Below are 21237 nucleotides of genomic sequence, written 5' to 3'. Positions count from 1 at the left end.
ACATCTCAAGTCAATGAATTTAGCGCTTTTCTATGTATGGGAAGATGCAAGAGTCTGGATTCATTGAAATCATTCCTTTGATATGCACCTTAGCTATCAAGGACCAGTATCCTGTTTTCTCAATCCTTAATTCCCTCAAGGTGCACTGGGGTGGGGGGTTTGCAGTGGCTCATGACTTTATGGCTGCAAAATCCTTTGTTTACTGATATGGCAGGCAACATTTTTTGTCCACATTCATAATATTGGTTTGTACCTGGAGTGGTCTACACAGCCCTACAGGTGTGTGGAGAGCAAGCAGGCATCTCCAGAGCACTGAGGCGAATGTAGGTGTGAGTGAGAGGGCTGGTGGTTGGAAGGAGGACACACAATTGGGAGGAGGAGAGAAATGACAGAGATGATGACTTCACAAGATTTAGCAAAAACAGGGACTGTGAGTTAAAGAAAAGTTTAACTGTAAAGATGTAAAGAAATCAGCTCTTCATGCACACCTGAGTTATGTGACTAAGTAAAATTCAAACCTGCTACATAGGCGAATTGCATAAAATCGGGCTTCTGTGTCTGCGGAACTTGCTCATCTCAGAAAGGATGACTTAATCATGCTAAGCAAAGTATTAACTAGTCACTTAATCTCTGAGAACTCATGTGAATCTTGAATATTTTGCAAATAATATTGTTTCATTTACTTTCAATTAATAATTTGATTAGCCTGCTTGATAACGGTTCTTTGTTTTTTATTTGAAAATCTAGAGCATGGACAGCTTTTATTTTTTCTTTTGGCAGACTTCCAAAATGTATTCTCTTATTCTCCATTCCAAAGTGCCCAGGAAATCTCAATGAACTCTCTAACAGTCCTCTCACGATTTGGTAAAGTATGTGCTTTTTCTTAATGATTGTTTGGGGGATAGACAACAAGCAAACTTCAGGGGCTAAACTGTTTCTCAAAGATTAAAATTAAAGCAACTTTTGGTTTCTTCTAAGAATGAAATAAATATAAGAATTTTTACAAACATAAACAATGAACACATGGATCAGCTAGAAGGTGAATATGCCCCATAATCAGGGGAAGGGTTAAATATTGAGTGAGAGTCAGAGAGATGGGTCACAGGAATTACTTGGCAATACGAAACAGTGAATGTACATTTTGACATATTGTGTCAATGAGGCTGCATGGACATGACAGCATCAAAATAGAAATGTCAAAGTTCTCACTTCAGGAGCTTGCTGTGGGAATGTGGGAGTAGTAGCCTGGCCTATCAGAGTGTGAGTCTACTGTTCAATTGTGATTCTCCTTTAACAACCAGGTATCAGATGAATAAATAAACCTTTGAAACAGATTGCATATATTTGCGAATATGCAGTTCAGCTTTGTGGCAAAAGGCATCAAAATGCCTGGCACCATGTATCAGTAACTTTTCAAACATTTTTATTCCACAGTGATGTCAATACAATCTCTCAAATTAACATTTTCATATGTCATCTCTTTTGGGTGAACATGGTTACCATGTCAGTGTGACTAGAGAAGAGAGAAAGAAGTGGGAAGGCTAAAGCATTTGCAGTTTATAAATACTTGAGTTTGAAAAGTACCAAATGCCAGCCATTTGTGACTGCCTTATGACACCTAACATTTCATTTTACCCTGAAAAATTACCCCAACTTTCATTTCCCATGAAGGGAGAAAGAGGACTAAAACTAATTAGTAGTCGCAAAACAGACTCTTCCATTCTAAGTGGCCTAAGCTTTATTATTTGAAACATTTAAAACCAGACTCCACAAAGTGCAAAATAATTCTTATTATGAAACAAACCTGTATCAATAGGGGGTAAGAGGATCAACTAGGTGGGCCCTCTTCTCCCTACTGATCCTGCTCTTAAGATCCCTAAAGATGTTCTGTTGTAAAATTAAATTAGTACTTTTGTTACTGGAAGGGCGATCCCCTCTAGGGCCCGAGAGTAGGCTCTTGTCTAACACTCGGAAATGAACTGTCCAAGGAGACACATGTACTGACAAAGCAAAAGACTTTATTGGGAAGGGGTGCTCGTGTGGAGAGCAGCAGTGTCACGGAACCCAGGAGGACTGCTCTGGGACGGGCTCGCAGTCTCAGGTTTTATGCAAATGATTTAGCTTTCCGGGTTGTCTCTGGCCAATCATCTTGCTTGTGCCCATATCTGGTCTGAGTTTCCTGGTGGCGCGCGCATCTCTCGGCCAAGATGGATTCCAGGGTGAGGGTTTCTGGGAGGCTGGCCTATATCCTGGGCTGGCGTCTCCGGCGTCTCCTCCCTCTCTTGGCCCCTCCCGAATTCTCCTGGTTAGTTTTCAGTGGCAGCACCATGTTCCTAATCCGGGCCTCCTGTGGTGAGACAGCGCGCAAACGGTTATTATCATCGTGCCTGGCCAAGGCAGGCCGTTTCGGTCAACGGTTCCCTAACACTCTCAGGTAGGAAGAACATTGGGTTAGAGTTTTTCTTTATGATACATTACTTTGTGGGATTTGCTCTGCGAGAAAGCTTAATTGTTTTTTCCATAACAGTTTTTCGCTAGCATTCTAGCTCCAGGGAGAGAACTTAAAATAGGAGGGAGACTTTGTGGGAGATTATATAGAAGCTCCCCCAAATATGCATAATGAATATGGAGTAGCTGGGCTAAGAACACTCTTTTCCCTTCCAGTTAAAGAGTAAAGATTTTCTTTTTATTCAAATGACAACTAATGTTTTGTCAGGGTTAAAATCCTTCAATATGTTAGTGTTACAGCTCTTTTAGAATTTGTCTAGCAGGTTTTCCGGTCCGCACTGGAAAACCCCTCGTGAAGAAAAAAATCCTTCAAAATCTTGACTCACCATTATATTCTCTCCTTCAGTACACAGTTCAACCGTTTGGCGTTTTTTTCTCATTCTTTACGGACTTCAGGTGACAGTAGCAAAGCAAGATGGTGCTGAGGAGAGGCGTGGGGGTGGGTCTAGGTGTTACCATTGTGGAAGGAAAATAAAAAAGGAGTCAGTATCTCTAAGAGAGCTCTGTAAAATGGAGCCAGGAGGCTGCTGAGGAAGTGTGAGCTATGCATGGCTCAACCTGGAAGGAATCTGACCTTTTGACCACTGATTGTCCTAACAAAGTCATCCAGAGGGTCTGCCAGAAACTCAAGGTATGGATTGGACCCTTACCCTAAAATAACTCAAGGTAGCCTATCTGCTTATTGTATCCCTCCCCCAAATAACTCATCATTCCTTAAGGATAAATACTTCCTGACTTGTGTCAGAGTCAATCACCATTTTCACGGGGCAACTCTAATAACCTTGGGACTTTTTGCCTTTATAAGCCCCTGACTCTTCCTCTTCCCCAGAACACTTTCAGTCTTACTGAAATCTGTGTCTTACTGGAATCTGTGTCTCCTGAATTGCAGTTCTTAAGACCACAAATAAAACTCTTTGTTATTTGCAGCCTTGGTACTGATTATTGCTTGACACCATTTAGTGGCTGGTGAAGGAAGGAAGGAAGTGAGCCTGCTGGGTCTCTGTTTCTACATGTATAAAAATGGAGATTTACTTCAGAGGTCGTATTGTGAGGAATAAATGAGGCAACATATGTGAGAGAGGTTAGTAAATTGTAACACAACATTAACTGTTATTGCAGAACTGCTATTGAAATAATGATACGGACTTAGAGCTCTTTTTAGGTGGGCAGAGTTAGAAAGAGTTTACCCAATAAGTCCTTCAATGGCTTGGATTCCAGGTTTAAAAAAACAAAAACAAAAACACTGTCTAAGGCTGATTAAACATAATTTCAAATATTGTGAAATCTTCCATAAGTATCTACTCTGCTATTAGAATAAAAGTTAAGAGCATTTAAAAAAAATAAAAACTAAACTTTAGGTAGAGACTAAATTGTCTCATGATTTCAAACCCAATTCTTTTTACTAGGGAAAAAAAATTTATTCCTAACATTCTTCCACTCCATCCAGCCATCCTTCATTCATCAAATATTGTCATCATATCCCTGCCACATACTATGCTTAGAAAAGACTACAGAAGAAAGTACATTGGATTGGCATCAAATTTACTTTAGTTTGTGACCCCTTTAGCCTCCCTGCACCCTGGCTTACCCACCCACATTCTCTACTCATCCTGTCTCTTTATTGAACCAATTCTACTCAATCTTTAAGTACATCTCCAATTCTTTTTCCTCCTATGAAGAAATCAGTGGTGACTCCAGCCCTTAGCAGTCTCTCTTTATTGCACTTACTTCTAAAACCACTCATTTTGCACTTAACCATGTGCTCCTCTGAATGGTTAGCAACGATTTATTGTATACTTGGGTTTGCCCATCCATCCATCGGAATATTCCACGGATACGTATTAAGTACAATTATGTACTAGATATCAAACTAGATGATAGTTGTGCAGTGTTGTCATAGCACCTACCCTTGTTCTTACATTCTCATTCATACTCTTCGGATTTCCAATATTGCTCTAGGAAGGGAAGGACTATGTCTCAGCCTGGAGTCATGGAATTTGGAACCGAGATATACAAGAAATGTATACAGTTGACCCTCTGTATCCCCAGGTTCTGCATCGGTAGATTCAACCAACTGTGGATCAAAAATATTAAAAAAAAAAAATTCCAAAAAGTTCCAAAAGCAAAACTTGAATTGGGTGATCACAGGCAACTATTTACATAGCATTTACATTGTATGAGATATTATGTAAGTAATCTAGCAACGATTTAAGTGTTGGGAAGGATGTGCTAGGTTATATGCAAATACTACACTATTTGTATAAGGGATTTGAATATCCACAGATTTTGGTGTCCTCAGGGGGTTTTGGAACCAATCCCTCTCGGAGACTGAGGGACAACAGTATCTATTCATCTATAACTACCCAATTTCTATTTTAAGCCTTTTTCTGCCAGAGTGGCAGAAACTAAATGTCAGTGAATTCAGAGATTTCTCCTTCTCGCCTGAGAGAAGGACCCCAGGGTTGTGTTAGAGTTCCAGAGAGTTTAACCTGAGCCAAGACTAGAGAGTAGGGTTGGGAGGGGGTGTGCCGCGGGTCCCTGCTGTAATCTAGCCACACAAGCATCTGCTGAAATGGCCTTTGCCCAATTAGCTGCTTGGTCGGTAGTCCATCATGCTGGCCTGGAAATGTCTTTTGTCCTTACCCACATGACTCTAGGCAGCTCTCTTTGCTGCTTCTCTGCCACTTCTCGGTACAGAATGTTCATTTTCTGTCTCCCTTACCACGCAGAGAGACTGGAAACTGACAGGCTACTTAAGATCCTATTCGTCTAGACATACCACCAGGCAGCCATTTATTCTCTGGGTTCTGTATCCTCCCTGAGGATCTATTTGGAATTGATGCACAGGTCTCTTTCTCTCTCTCTCTGTCTCTCATCAATGTATTAAAGTATAACTGACAAACAATAAATTACATATGTTTAAAGTATACAATTTGATATTTTCTGCTCTATGTATACACTTATAAAACCATTGCCACAATCCAGATGATAAACATATCCATCATTCCCAAAATTCCTTTATGCCCCTTTGTATTCCCTCAGTTTGTTCTCTTTTCTCTCTCTCCTCTTGGACCTCAAAAGCCTTTATTAGGACCTGCCTAGAAAGCAGGTCTGGTGCCCTCTCTCTGGAAAACACCATTCCTACATTCTCCTTGTTTTCCCTCTGGCTGTATCCCCTTGCTCAAGACCGGGAAACCTTTTCTCTAGCTGAAGGGGACATGGGAGAAGAAAGCCTTGCCTTTATTTATCATATTTTCTCTCACATCTCTGGTATATGCTGTGAGGGTCTCAGTTATGGAAACACAGAAGCCAGCAAAGGACTGCTTTTTTCTTTCTGCCCTTAGATCATTTCTCTGAGGCAATGATACACAGGTTGCAACTGCTTGCATGGCTGATTGAAGGGTGGGTGAGAAGGGAGGAGTAAGGTATTGGGGAGAGGGGATATCAGCTAATAAGCACCTACCTGCTGTATAAAAAATAAATAAAATTCAAAATAAAAAGAATGGTAAAATGTATTACTTTTCTAATGCTATACTGAGGGAATAACCAGAAATTTTAACAAAGTTGAATACATAAAATATTTGTATAAAAAGTAAACTATTGCAAGTAGCCTAACTGGTCATGGTTAAATGAATTATGTACATAGATATAATATTATGGAATTATTAAAACTATGTTTACAAAGAGTTTTTAATGATATGGAGAGTGTTTTATAATGATACATGAGTAGAAAAATAAGATATAAAAGTTAATTGTTACATCATTAAGAATATTTTCAAAAGTGAGCAGAGAAAAAGAATGGGAGAAATCACATCAACATGTTAATAAAAATGAAAAATTTTTGGGTGGTTTGATAATGGACAATTTAAATTTTCTTCTGAATTCTCCATGTCATTAGAAAATTTGACTTAAAAATGTGAAGGTCAATGTTGAGTTCGCTTTTTTCTCTTTACTTCAGTATAAAGTTTTCACAAACTGCAGTTACTTCTTTACAACAAGTTTTAAAATATTTACTATCAAAATACTCTTCCTAAGTACACTGAAATATAAAAAGTCATTTAAATTTTCTTGTTACCGTATTTTTAGTAGTTAAGTACAGTTCTTTGTGTGTGGATCTTCTTGTGGAAGCAAATTAAATTTGGTATGTGACCCCTGCACCTTAATAACACTTAATCTACAGCTGACCAAATAGAAAGTGTAGCCTCTTTTGTTTAGAGACAAAATAAGTTGAATTCTACCCTGTATCAATTCTCCATCTAAATTTGCTTCACCTTAAAGATGATGAGTCTTGCTTCAAACCCTAGTGATGGATAAAAGCAGGCAAGCAACTTGCAGATTCCTGAGTGAGTTAGAGACATTGCCAACCCGTTGTCCTACACCCTCAGTCTGAATCACAGACCTAAATTATAGGGAAACATCCCCAATTCCAAAACTGATTGAAATGACAATTTCTGGTTACATGCTTATTTTTGTTTTAGATTTTGAGCAGGTCACTTGCATTTAAGAATTTAGGACAAACGAGATTTGTTTAGAGAATAATACTGTAGAAAACAATGTGTTAAGAGCATTGGGCAATTTGAGGTTGGAATAGGGAAGAAAAGCTTTTATACATACTTTCATTATACAAAGACTTAGCAGATGTAATTCCTGTCCTGAATTAACCTGGGGAGGAATATTGCTGGAGGAGTGCTGTGTGAGAGAGCAGATGAAATGACGGAGAAAAGGCAGGATTGAGAGGGGCAGGGCTGAGCAAGGTTCAATGACACCTCTACTACCTGTATAATTATGGCATTAAATTTCAGTAAATCCATAGCATATCACCTAAAATTAAAAAAAAAATATTTTTGATTATTTGTAGACTGTTTCCAGAAACAAATCACATAGCATCTGGGAAGGTGCCTCTAGGGGTAAACAAATCCTCTATTAGTCATGAGCAATAGACTGAGTTATAAAATCACATCTGGAGAATTACATTTCAAAAGACTCATCTTTTTCCCTTTAATTTCACTAGGCGCTGAGCCAGGTGTTTTACATGTTATCTCATTTGTTTTCTCTGACAACATACAGCACTAAGGTAGGTATTATATCAATCCCACTTTATAGATGAGGAACAAAGCCTTAAACAGTTAAATAAGTTGCCCAGTGTCACTCAACTCAAATGGGGAGTTGACACTAGATCTGCTGAACTCCGGTGTCCGTGACCTCATCCCCATAGACTCACAGGAAAACAGGGCATACTATTTAACGGTGCGTGTACAGGAAAGGAGTGTGGTGAAGAACTCACAGAAGGTAGCTATTGTGTGGCCAGAAAATAGAAGACGTGAAGTAGACTTACATAGTAGGCTCTATTTATAGTGACTGTTATCCAACAAAGAGGTGAAAACATGTGATGAGTGTGTTTGAAACTGAATCAGTCTGGAAAGAATAAAATGAGAGTCTAGTAGGTTGGAAAGAAGTCCAGATGCTACCAGGTGAATAGGCAGATCTAGGAAAATTATAGACACGTCTTAAGGACCTGATTGCTGACCTAATATCCTCTGATGGATGTAGTTTCAAGCACATGCAGCTTTAAAATAATTTCACCTTGATTGCCTGTGGTTGGAAGTGAGTCTTTGGGAAGTAAAATGTATTTTCTTTCCTCTTGGGAGCCTTGTGCACCGCCTCAAATAGCCTAAATTAAAGGAATTGCTTTGGCTTGTGTGTGTTGATAAAATTACCATTTAAAGCAAACAGAGGTCTTCAATTTTTCAGAAGGGGAGGAAATTAGAGACAGAAAATTGGTAAGCTGTGACATCTGCACGGAATTCTTGTCTGAAGTTCAGAAAGGGAATAAGCTGTGTAAAAACTTTTCTTTTCTTGAGAGATATGAGATAGTGCTTTAATCTAAATGAACAAAACAGGAATGTGATGACTCAATTAAATAATCTGGTAATTTCCATATAGTCCAGTTTCCAGGAAGGAAAGAGACTTTTCACTGTGATGTTCATAGTAACGTGATTCAGACAAATGATGTAGAAATGTAAGACAACAGAGACCAAAGGTGACTCCTGTCTGGAGGCTTAAAACTAGCTAGGCAGAGATAAGACCATTAGGGAGCTCTGATTAAGCACCAGTTATAAATGGGAAAGGCAGTTACCTTGCTACCCTTGAGAAGAGAGAGCTGAGCTCCTGGGACTGTTGATGAGAAGGATTGAGCTGAATATGCACATTTCAGATGCAGCCTAACTTTAATCAGTCCCCAAGAGAATGCCCTGCAGAATGGAATCTGGAAGGTAATTTGTGAATGGTAGCTTGTTACTGTTGGGCCAGGCCCAACAGAGGCATATCAGTCAGAAACTACTCCAGCTCCAGCTCGTTTAAGACAAACGATTAACTATAGTCATTACAATTTCTAAATTGATTATAGAATAGGTAGAAAATAGAAGAAACAGAAAGTTACGCTTTCAGGGACAACTTTGGGCTCGTGACACAGAGGTGAGCTTTTGTCTCTCTTATGGTCAGTAAAGTTGCCATGACCAGCGTCAGGATCTGGAAGACAGTGCAATTTGGAACATACTACACAAAAATCATGACAGTGCTTGCCAGTAGAAACAAGAGAGCCACAGAGGTACAGCCTCATTCTTAATTCCCCCTTTTAATTATTATAGAAGTGTTGGTGGAACTTAAACATGTCTGGAGCTCTAGCTGCAATGGAGTCCAAGAAATGTGTTCTGACTTCAGAGAAGTGTAGCAGAAGCATCGTGTGTTTGGAGAGGCAACTTCTGTTGTGGGCCAGATAGCTACCCGGGACAATGTTCCTTATCTATCAATTTTTTTTTTCTTAATGGAAAACTTTTCATGTACACATTATCAAATAACAAAAAGAACTAAATTTTCTTTTACAATTTATGTAGCCAAATGATCATTTTTCCTCCTTTCTTGGAAGGAGAGGGTGTGATATTTGTTATTCTGGGGGAGAGTTGTAGAAAGTGGATGGCAAAGCTTATATTTTTCCTTTAAAAAGATTAGCCCTCTGTCCCAAATGCTGTATTCCTCCTGGCTATATTGGAGCTAACTGCCCAGAGGAAGTGTGTTCTGACCCAGGTCATGGAATCCAGAGTCACTAAGGGAGGGGTGCTTTTGATGCAGGTAGTCAGTTTCTCATTTTATATAATTTCCACGTGCTTTTTCCCCCTGCAAAGTTCTTAGATACTAGGGTTGCAGCTGAGAAAAGAGTAGGTTCTTATTCTGTCTTCGAAACCCCTGTCATGAGGAGGAATCTATGTAAGTTAATGTCTAAAATTTTTAAATCATAATTTTATACTGTTGCAAAGGATGTACTTTCTGGCAGGTTATTATTATTGATATTTTAAAAGGAAACTGTCACCACTCTTTTCAATGTATCTAATAGAATCTAAATTAAAAGATCTACCTAAATTAGAATAATTCTCTGGAATTAGTGAAATCGTTCCAGATAATAATCCTATTATTATATTACTATCCTAATCCTATATGATACTATTATTAATATATATTATTATATTATTTAAGCATATATTGTTATGTATAATTTTCTCATTTCTAATCAAATATATTAATTGAAATGTATTTTATTTCCTATGGTTCTAAGTCTCTAAACATTAAAACATTTTTTCTGGTTTGAGTTATCGTTATGAGGGTTATTAGTACACAATTGATTGAAACAACATAAAGATTACAAACTAATTAAAATATATAAGAGAAAATTGGTTTTTGCAAGTCCATGAATGGGATTTTGCCCCTCAGTGTTCAAAATTTTAGGATAAATATGAAATTCAAGCACACATGCTATTCTAATTTTTTATTTTTATAGAGATGGTGAAAGAACTTGTTCACATAAACAGGTAGATGGAAATAGGAGTTTTATTTATAGCAAAGTCACTCAAGCACTTGAACTCCTGAGGAGCTATATGCTGAAAATCTCATAGTGAAAAGATAGGCTGCTGCCCATGCCTTGTCTTACTTGTTAACTCTTTTGAATATCACACTTGGGCCATATTTTTACTTTGATGGAAGTAAAAAATTGGAAATTATCTACTTAAAAATATATTTGGTACTCAGCTACTAGAGTCATTCAATTTCTCAATTTCTGGAAGTTGTACCAGAAGGTAGACTTGTCAGTTGACAATTATTCATACCATTTCTCTTATGAAAGCTTGTAAAACTGCATATATTGAAAATGAGGAAACTAAAATAATGTTAACACATTAAAAAATTTTTTTTACTGAAGTATTTCTGTTATGAGCTTTCAATATATTTTCAACAAAACCTAGAAGATGCAAATTTAGTTCATCCATTTTATGGAAAATGCCTACCATATAACTTGGAAAAACTAGCTCTCATTGTGAAAAGAATCAACATAATCAGACTTACTTTGAGACGGATAACTTGTAATTGCATGACCAAGGGGAAATTACCTCACGTCCAAATGCGAATTCTGAGATAGAAATATTTGTTAAATGTTCCTTAGAAATTCCCTTTTTTATCATTAGGAAATGTACCTTTTTTTTTTTTTTTTTTTTTGGTACACGGGCCTCTCACTGTTGTGGCCTCTCCCGTCGCGGAGCACAGGCTCCGGACGCACAGACTCAGCGGCCATGGCTCATGGGCCCAGCCGCTCCGCGGCATGTGGGACCTTCCTGGACCGGGGCACGAACCTGTGTCCCCTGCGTCAACAGGCGGACTCTCAACCACTGCACCACCAGGGAAGCCCAGGAAATGTACCTTTTAATGCACGGTGATACACTTGGTCTTGGAGTCTCTTTTATCTGAGATTAAAATACCCACTCCATCTCACTGCATGGTAGTTCTTTTTCCATTCATTTGCTTGCACTTTTTAAATATTTAAAAAGAGTGGGTATTTTAAAGTATGTCTCCTTTAGGCAACATATAGTAGAGTCATGCTTTTATATTCACTCTCATTCTCTGTCTTTAGAGAGACTGACAAAGATGAAATGTTTAGATTATTAACTTTTTTAAAAATAATAGCTTTATTGATCTATAATTCCTATAATTTAAAATTTACCATTTAAAAGAGTGTAATTCTGTGGCTTTTAGAATGTTTGCAAAGTTGTGCATCCATCATCACTGTCTTATTTTGGAACATTTTCATTACCCACAAATGAAACCATGTAACCATTAGTTATCACTCCCCATTCCCTCTCTTTCCAACCCCTCACAACCACTAACGTACTTTCTGTTTCTATAGATTTGCCTCTGCTAGACATTTCATATGAATGGGATCATCCAATATGTGGCCTTTGGAGACTGGCTTCTTTCACATAATGTAATGTTTTTAATATTCATCCATGCTGTAGCATGCATCAATACTCCATTCCTTTTTATGGCCAAATAATATTCCATTGTATGGATAAAGACATTGTATTTATCCATTTATCAGTTTGTAGATGTTTGGGTAATTTCCATTTCTGTTATTATGAATAATGCTGCTACATTTGTGTATGGGTCTTTTGTAGACACAAGTTTTCAGCTCTCTTGGTTATGCATATGGAGGTTGAATATATATATTCAGGCTGGTCTGGGTCACATGGTAACACTATGTTTAACATTTTGAGGAACTCCGAATTGTTTTTCAAAGTGACTGCACAATTTTACAATTCCTCCATATTTGAGGATTTAAATATCTCCACATCCTCATCAACACTTGTTTACTGTTCATCATTTTTGTTATATCCATCCTAGTGAGTGTGAAGTGGTATCTCATTGCTGTTTCTGACTTGCTTTTCCCTGATGATTAATGACATTGAGCATCTTTTCATATGCTTATTGGACATTTTTATATTTTCTTTGGAGAAATGTCTATTCAGATTTCTTTTCCATTTTTCAGTTGTGTTGTTTTCCTCTTCTTTTTTTTTTTTTAACATCTTTATTGGGGTATAATTGCTTTACAATGGCATGTTAGTTTCTGCTTTATAACAAAGTGAATCAGTTATACATATACATATGTTCCCATATCTCTTCCCTCTTGCGTCTCCCTCCCTCCCACCCTCCCTATCCCACCCCTCCCGGTGGTCACAAAATACCGAGTTGATCTCCCTGTGCTATGCGGCTGCTTCCTACTAGCTATCTACCTTACGTTTGGTAGTGTATATATGTCCATGCCTCTCTCTCGCTTTGTCACAGCTTACCCTTCCTCCTCCCCATATCCTCAAGCCCATTCTCTAGTACGTCTGTGTCTTCATTCCTGTCTTACCCCTAGGTTCTTCATGACATTTTTTTTTCCCTTAAATTCCGTATATATGTGTTAGCATACGATTTGTCTTTCTCTTTCTGACTTACTTCACTCTGTATGACAGACTCTAGGTCTATCCACCTCATTACAAATAGCTCAATTTCATTTCTTTTTATGGCTGAGTAATATTCCATCATATATATGTGCCACATCTTCTTTATCCATTCATCCGATGATGGACACTTAGGTTGTTTCCATCTCCGGGCTACTGTAAATAGAGCTGCAATGAAGATTTTGGTACATGACTCTTTTTGAATTATGGTTTTCTCAGGGTATATGTCCAGTAGTGGGATTGCTGGGTCATATGGTAGTTCTATTTGCAGTTTTTTAAGGAACTTCCATACTCTTCTCCATAGTGGCTGTACCAATTCACATTCCCACCAGCAGTGCAAGAGGGTTCCCTTTTCTCCACACCCTCTCCAGCATTTATTGTTTGTAGATTTTTTGATGATGGCCATTCTGACTGGTGTGAGATGATATCTCATTGTAGTTTTGATTTGCATTTCTCTAAGGATTAATGATGTTGAGCATTCTTTCATGTGTTTGTTGGCAGTCTGTATATCTTCTTTGGAGAAATGTCTATTTAGGTCTTCTGCCCATTTTTGGATTGGGTTGTTTGGTTTTTTGTTATTGAGCTACATGAGCTGCTTGTAAATTTTGGAAATTAATCCTTTGTCAGTTGCTTCATTTGCAAATATTTTCTCCCATTCTGAGGGTTGTCTTTTCGTCTTGTTTATGGTTTCCTTTGCTGTGCAAAAGTTTTGAAGTTTCATTAGGTCCCATTTGTTTATTTTTGTTTTTATTTCCATTTCTCTAGGAGGTGGGTCAAAAAGGATCTTGCTGTGATTTATGTCATAGAGTGTTCTGCCTATGTTTTCCTCTAAGAGTTTGATAGTTTCTGGCCTTACATTTAGGTCTTTAATTCTTTTTGAACTTATTTTTGTGTATGCTGTTAGGGAGTGATCTAATCTCATACTTTTACATGTACCTGTCCAGTTTTCCCAGCACCAGTTATTGAAGAGGCTGTCCTTTCTCCACTGTACATTCCTGGCTCCTTTATCAAAGATAAGGTGACTATATGTGTGTGGATTTATCTCTGGGCTCTCTATCCTGTTCCACTGATCTATCTTTCTGTTTTTGTGGCAGTACCATACTGTCTTGATTACTGTAGCTTTGTAGTAGAGTCTGAAGTCCGGGAGCCTGATTCCTCCAGCTCCATTTTCATTCTCAAGATTGCTTTGGCTATTCGGGGTCTTTTGTGTTTCCATACAAATTGTGAAAGTTTTTGTTCTAGTTCTGTGAAAAATGCCAGTGGTAGTTTGATAGGGATTGCATTGAATCTGTAGATTGCTTTGGGTAGTAGAGTCATTTTCACAATGTTGATTCTTCCAATCCAAGAACATGGTATATCTCTCCATCTATTTGTATCATCTTTAATTTCTTTCATCAGTGTTTTATAATTTTCTGTATACAGGTCTTTTGTCTCCTTAGGTAGGTTTATTCCTAGATATTTTATTCTTTTTGTTGCAATGGTAAATGGGAGTGTTTTCTTGATTTCACTTTCAGATTTTTCATCATTAGTGTATAGGAATGCCAGAGATTTCTGTGCATTAATTTTGTATCCTGCTACCTTACCAAATTCATTGATTAGCGCTAGTAGTTTTCTGGTAGCATCTTTAGGATTCTCTATGTATGGTATCATGTCATCTACAAACAGTGACAGCTTTACTTCTTCTTTTCTGATTTGGATTCCTTTTATTTCCTTTTCTTCTCTGATTCCTGTGGCTAAAACTTCCAAAACTATGTTGAATAAGAGTGGTGAGAGTGGGCAACCTTGTTTTGTTCCTCATCTTAGTGGAAATGCTTTCAGTTTTTCACCATTGAGGATGATGTTGGCTGTGGGTTTGTGATATATGGCCTTTATTATGTTGAGGAAAGTTCCCTCGATGCCTACTTTCTGCAGGGTTTTTATCATAAATGGGTGTTGAATTTTGTCGAAAGCTTTCTCTGCATCTATTGAGATGATCATATGGTTTTTCTCCTTCAATTTGTTATTATGGTTTATCACATTGATTGATTTGTGTATATTTAAGAATCCTTTCATTCCTGGGATAAACCCCACTTGATCATGGTGTATGATCCTTTTAATGTGCTGTTGGATTCTGTTTGCTAGTATTTTGTTGAGGATTTTTGCATCTATGTTCATCAGCGATATTGGCCTGTAGTTTTCTTTCTTTGTGACATCCTTGTCTGGTTTTGGTATCAAGGTGATGGTGGCCTCGTAGAATGAATTTGGGAGTGTTCCTTCCTCTGCTATATTTTGGAAGAATTTGAGAAGTATAGGTGTTAGCTCTTCTCTAAATGTTTGATAGAATTCGCCTGTGAAGCCATCTGGTCCTGGGCTTTTGTTTGTTGGAAGATTTTTAATCACAGTTTCAATTTCAGTGCTTGTGATTGGTCTGTTCATATTTTCTATTTCTTCCTGATTCAGTGTTGGCAGTTGTGCATTTCTAAGAATTTGTCCATTTCTTCCAGGTTGTCCATCTTATTGGCATAGAGTTGCTTGTAGTAATGTCTCATGATCTTTTGTATTTCTGCAGTGTCAGTTGTTACTTCTCCTTTTTCATTTCTAATTCTATTGATTTGAGTCTTCTCCCTTTTTTCTTGATGAGTCTGGCTAAGGGTTTATCTATTTTGTTTGTCTTCTCAAAGAACCGGCTTTTAGTTTTATTGATCTTTGCTATTGTTTCCTTCATTTCTTTTTCATTTATTTCTTATCTGATTTTTATGATTTCTTTCCTTCTGCTGACTTTTGGGTTTTTTTGTTCTTCTTCCTCTAATTGCTTTAGGTGCAAGGTTAGGTTGTTTATTCAAGATATTTCCTGTTTCTTAAGGTGAGCTTGTATTGCTATAAACTTCCCTCTTAGAACTGCTTTTGCTGCATCCCATAGGTTTTGGGTCGTCGTGTCTCCATTGTCATTTGTTTCTAGGTATTTTTTTATTTCCTCTTTGATTTCTTCAGTGATCACTTCGTTATTAAGTACTGTATTGTTTAGCCTCCATGTGTTTGTATTTTTTACAGATCTTTTCCTGTAATTGATATCTAGTCTCATGGCATTGTGGTTGGAAAAGATACTTGATACAATTTCAGTTTTCTTAAATTTACCAAGGCTTGATTTGTGACCCAAGATATGATCTATCCTGGAGAATGTTCCATGAGCACTTGAGAGAAATGTGTATTCTGTTGTTTTTGGATGGAATGTCCTATAAATATCAACTAAGTCCATCTTGTTTAATGTATCATTTAAATCTTGTGTCTCCTTCTTTATTTTCATTTTGGATGATCTGTCCATTGGTGAAAGTGGGGTGTTAAAGTCCCCTACTATGAATGTGTTACTGTTGATTTCCCCTTTTATGGCTGTTAGTATTTGCCTTATGTATTGAGATGCTCCTATGTTGGGTGCATAAATATTTACAATTGTTATATCTTCTTCTTGGATCGATCCCTTGATCATTATGTAGTGTCCTTCTTTGTTTCTTCTAATAGTCTTTATTTTAAAGTCTATTTTGTCTGAAATGAGAATTGCTACTCCAGCTTTCTTTTGATTTCCATTTGCATGAAATATCTTTTTCCATCCCCTCACTTTCAGTTTGTATGTGTCTCTAGGTCTGAAGTGGGTCTCTTGTAGACAGCAAATATATGGGTCTTGTTTTTGAATCCATTCAGCCAATCTGTGTCTTTTGGTGGGAGCATTTAGTCCATTTACATGTAAGGTAATTATCGATATGTATATTCCTATTCCCCTTTTCTTAACTGTTTTGGGTTCGTTATTGTAGGTCTTTTCCTTCTCTTGTGTTTCTTGCCTAGAGAAGTTCATTTAGCAGTTGTTGTAAAGCTGGTTTGGTGGTGCTGACCTCTCTCAGCTTTTGCTTGTCTGTAAAGGTTTTAATTTCTCCATCAAATCTGAATGAGATCCTTGCTGGGTAGAGTAATCTTGGTTGCAGGTTTTTCTCCTTCATCACTTTAAATATGTCCTTCCACTCCCTTCTGGCTTGCAGAGTTTCTGCTGAAAGATCAGCTGTTAACCTTATGGGGATTCCCTTGTGTGTTATTTGTTGTTTTTCCCTTGCTGCTTTTAATATGTTTTCTTTGTATTTAATTTTTGACAGTTTGATTAATATGTGTCTTGGCGCATTTCTCCTTGGATTTATCCTGTATGGGACTCTCTGTGCTTCCTGGACTTGATTAACTATTTCCTTTCCTATATTGGGGATGTTTTCAACTATAAACTCTTCAAATATTTTCTCAGTCCCTTTCTTTTTCTCTTCTTCTTCTGGAACCCCTATAATTCGAATGTTGGTGCGTTTAATGTTGTCCCAGAGGTCGCTGAGACTGTCCTCAGTTCTTTTCATTCTTTTTTCTTTATTCTGCTCTGCAGTAGTTATTTCCACTATTTTATATTTCAGGTCACTTATCCGTTCTTCTGCCTCAGTTATTCTGCTATTGATCCCATCTAGAGTATTTTTCATTTCATTTATTGTGTTGTTCATCATTGTTTGTTTCATCTTTAGTTCTTCTAGGTCCTTGTTAAATGTTTCTTGCATTTTGTCTATTCTATTTCCAAGATTTTGGGTCATCTTTACTACCATTATTCTGAATTCTTTTTCAGGTAGACTGCCTATTCCCTCCTCATTTGTTAGGTCTGGTGGGTTTTTATCTTGTTCCTTCATCTATTGTGTGTTTTTCTGTCTTCTCATTTTGCTTAACTTACTGTGTTTGGGGTCTCCTTTCTGCAGGCTGCACGTTCTTATTTCCTGTTGTTTTTGGTGTCTGCCCCCAGTGGCTAAGATTGGTTCAGTGGGTTGTGTAGGCTTCCTGGTGGAGGGGACTAGTGCCTGTGTTCTGGTGGATGTGGCTGGATCTTGACTTTCTATTGGGCAGTTCCATATCTGGTGGTGTGTTTTGGGGTGTCTGTGGACTTATTATGATTTTAGGCAGCCTCTCTGCTAATGCGTGGGGTTGTGTTCCTGTCTTGCTAGTTGTTTGGCATAGGGTGTCCAGCACTGTAGCTTGCTGGTCGTTGAGTGAAGCTGGGTGCTGGTGTTGAGATGAAGATCTCTGGGAGATTTTCACCACTTGATATTATGTGGAGCCTGGAGGTCTCTTGTGGACCAGTGTCCTGAAGTTGGCTTTCCCACCTCAGAGGCACAGCACTGACTCCTGGCTGCAGCACCAAGAGCGTTTCATCCACACAGCTCAGAATAAAAGGGAGAAAAAGTAGAAAGAAAAAATTAGTAGAAGTAGAGAGAACGAAAGAAAGAAAGAAAGAAAGGAGGGAGGGAGGGAGGGAGAAAGGAAGGAAGGAAAAAAGAGAGAAAGAAGATAAAGTAAAATAAAATAAAGTAAGATAAAATATAATAAAGTTATTAAAATAAAAAAATAATTATTAACAAAAAAAAAAACCCCAAAACCAAAAAACCCCCAGACAAATAGAACCCTAGGATAAATGGTCAGCAAAGTTATACAGGCAAAATCTCACACAGAAGCATACACATACACACTCACAAAAAGAGGAAAAGGGGAAAAAATCATAAATCTTGCTGTCAAAGTCCACCTCCTTAAATTGGGATGATTAGTTGTCTATTCATGTATTCCACAGATGCAGGGTACATCAAGTTGATTGTGGAGCTTTAATCCTCTGCGTCTGAGGCTGCTGGGAGAGAGTTCCCTTTTTCTTCTTTGTTCTCAGAGCTCCCTGGGGCTCACCTTTGCATTTGGCCCCGCCTCTGCATGTAGGTCGCTGGAGGGCATCTGTTCTTCGCTCAGACAGGATGGGGTTAAAGGAGCCGCTGATTCGGGGGCTCTGGCTCACTCAGGCCGGGCGGAGGGAGGGGCATGGAGTGCGGGGCGAGCCGGCTGCGGCAGAGGCCGGCGTGATGTTGCACCAGCCTGAGGTGCGCTGTGCGTTCTCCCGGGGGAGTTGTCCCTGGATCCCGGGACCCTGGCAGTGGCGGGCTGCACAGGCTCCCCGGAAGCGGGGTGTGGATAGTGACCTGTGCTCGCACACAGGCTTCTTGGCGGCAGCAGCAGCCTTAGCGTCTCATGCCCATCTCTGGGGTCCGCGCTGTTAAGCAAAGCTCACGCCCATCTCTGGAGCTCCTTTAAGCAGCGCTCTTAATCCCCTCTCCTCGTGCACCAGAAAACAAAGAGGGAAGAAAAAGTCTCTTGCCTCTTCGGCAGGTCCAGACTTTTCCCCGGACTCCCTCCCAGGCAGCCGTGGCGCACTAACCCCCTGCAGGCTGTGTGCACGCCGCCAACCCGAATCCTCTCCCTATGAAGCCTGAGCCTCAACTCCCAGTTCCACCTGCCCCGGTGGGTGAGTAGATAAGCCTCTCGGGCTGGTGAGTGCCAGTCGGCCCTGTTCCTCTGTGCGGGAATCTCTCCGCTTTGCCCTCCGCGCCCCTGTTGCTGTGCTCTTCTCCGTGGCTCCGAAGCTTACCGCCCCCCCCCCCCCGCCACCCGCAGTCTCCGCCCGCGAAAGGGCTTCTAGTGTGTGCAAACCTGTCCTCCTTCACAGCTCCCTCCCGCTGGTGCAGGTCCCATCCCTATTCTTTTGTCTCTGTTTATTCTTCTTTATTTTGCCCTACCCAGGTACGTGGGGGGGTTTCTTGCCTTTTGGGAAGTCTGAGGTCTTCTGCCAGAGTTCAGTAGGTGTTCTGTAGGAGTTGTTCCACGTGTAGATGTATTTCTGGTGTATCTGTGGGGAGGAAGGCGATCTCCGCGTCTTACTCTTCCGCCATCTTCCCGGAAGCCCCTCTAGACCATTAACTTTTAATATAAGTATTGAAATGGTTAGATTTAAGTCTACTATTTTATTATTTTTTTCCTCTATCCTCTCTGTTTTCTAACTCAGCCACCTCTCCCGCACCTCCTTTCCTGCCTTCTTTTAGTTTACTTGAACATTATTTTAGTATCCAGTTTACATTTGTCTATTAAATTTTTGACTGTATATCTTTGTATTATTTTTCAGTGGTTGTTTTAGTGATTACAATATACATACCTAACCTTTCATCATCTGCTACGATTAATTTTGTACCACTTCATATCAAATGTAGAAAACTTGCATGCATATAACTCTATTATGGACCTTTATGTTATACATATCATATGTATAACTTGTACTTACATAGAAAATCCCAACACAGAGTGTTATAATTTTTACTTTCAGCAGAACTTACCAGAAAAAAATAATCTTTATTTATCCAGATATATATCATTTCTGTTCTTCCTTTATTTCTGGAGATTTACATTTTCCTGTGGTGTTATTTCTTTTCAATTTGAAGAATCTACTTTACCACAGCTTGTAGAACATGTCTGCTGATGATGAATTTTATTAGTTTTCGTTCGTCTGGGAATATCTTCATTTTTTCTTTATTTTTGGAGGAAAATGATACATTTCTGTTGGATATAGAATTCTGAGTTGACAGTTCTTTCAATAGTTTAAACATGTTGCTCCACTGTCTTCTATTACTTCTGGCGAGATATCCATGATTATTCAAATCACTGTTCCACTGTATGTCAGAGTTTTTTCTCTAGCCACTTTCACGATTTTTCTTTATGTTTGGTGTTCAGAAGTTAGGTTATGATTTTCTTTTTGAAGTTGTCTTGTTTGGATAGTCAAGAGCTGTGAAGGGCCTGAGATTTTACCCTACTTGTAAGCTAACACGTTAATAGTTTTGTGGATGCTGGTAGAAGACATGGTACTGCTGGGTAAGAGACAGAAGATTTTATTACATGTGGCACTGCAGATAGCATGAACTTCATGTTCATGATGATGTTCCTTGCCTCCCAGGTCCTATGGTATGATACAGAGCAGCCAAGGAGGATGCTGTGCATGCAGTGGGTTTGAATCATAGCTGAGGAAACTCCAATCTTTCAAAGGACACTGAAAAGAAACCAGCCAACCTTTTGCCTGACAAGTGACATTATCATTATTATAATGGTCATGAAACAAGTTTTCCTTCTGTCTCAGAGGGAGACACTATCTCTGTCTTCCAGGATTATTTGCTATACAAGCATGCTTGAAAAAGATAGTCTGAAACAAAAGTTGATACAAAATGTGCAGAACTGCCATAGAGAGTTGTCTTCCAACAGGAGCATGGTGAAATTCTTGGATCTGTTAGTATATGTTTTAAATCAAACTTTACCATGTTTTTGGCTATAACTTCTTCCAATATTCAGTCCTAATCTTTTTCTCCTCTCCTTTTAGGACTCCAGTGTCATGTATGTTAGACCTTTTGATAATGTCCCACAGGTCTCTGATGTTCTGTTAATTTTTTTTTTCTTCTAGACGATACCTTAGAAATGGAAGTTTGACCAGCTTTACCCATTTCACCACCAACCTAACAGCAACCACCAATCTACCAGCAACCACCAATCTACTTCCTGTTTCTGTGAG

General features: G+C 38.7%; 1 non-coding gene across 1 annotated transcript; it reads left to right on the top strand.

The window, feature by feature from the left end:
• The first annotated feature begins 2737 nt into the window (after positions 1-2737).
• On the top strand, positions 2738-2799 carry LOC132530962 (U7 small nuclear RNA). Its single transcript, XR_009543968.1, has one exon. It is a non-coding gene; the product is annotated as a U7 small nuclear RNA (small nuclear RNA).
• Positions 2800-21237: the final 18438 nt, after the last annotated feature.

Source organism: Lagenorhynchus albirostris, chromosome 12, assembly GCF_949774975.1.
Source record: "Lagenorhynchus albirostris chromosome 12, mLagAlb1.1, whole genome shotgun sequence".
Classification (NCBI taxonomy): Eukaryota; Metazoa; Chordata; class Mammalia; order Artiodactyla; family Delphinidae; genus Lagenorhynchus; species Lagenorhynchus albirostris.
Note: the sequence above shows the minus strand (reverse complement) of the source record. Positions and strands in the feature narration are given on the sequence as shown.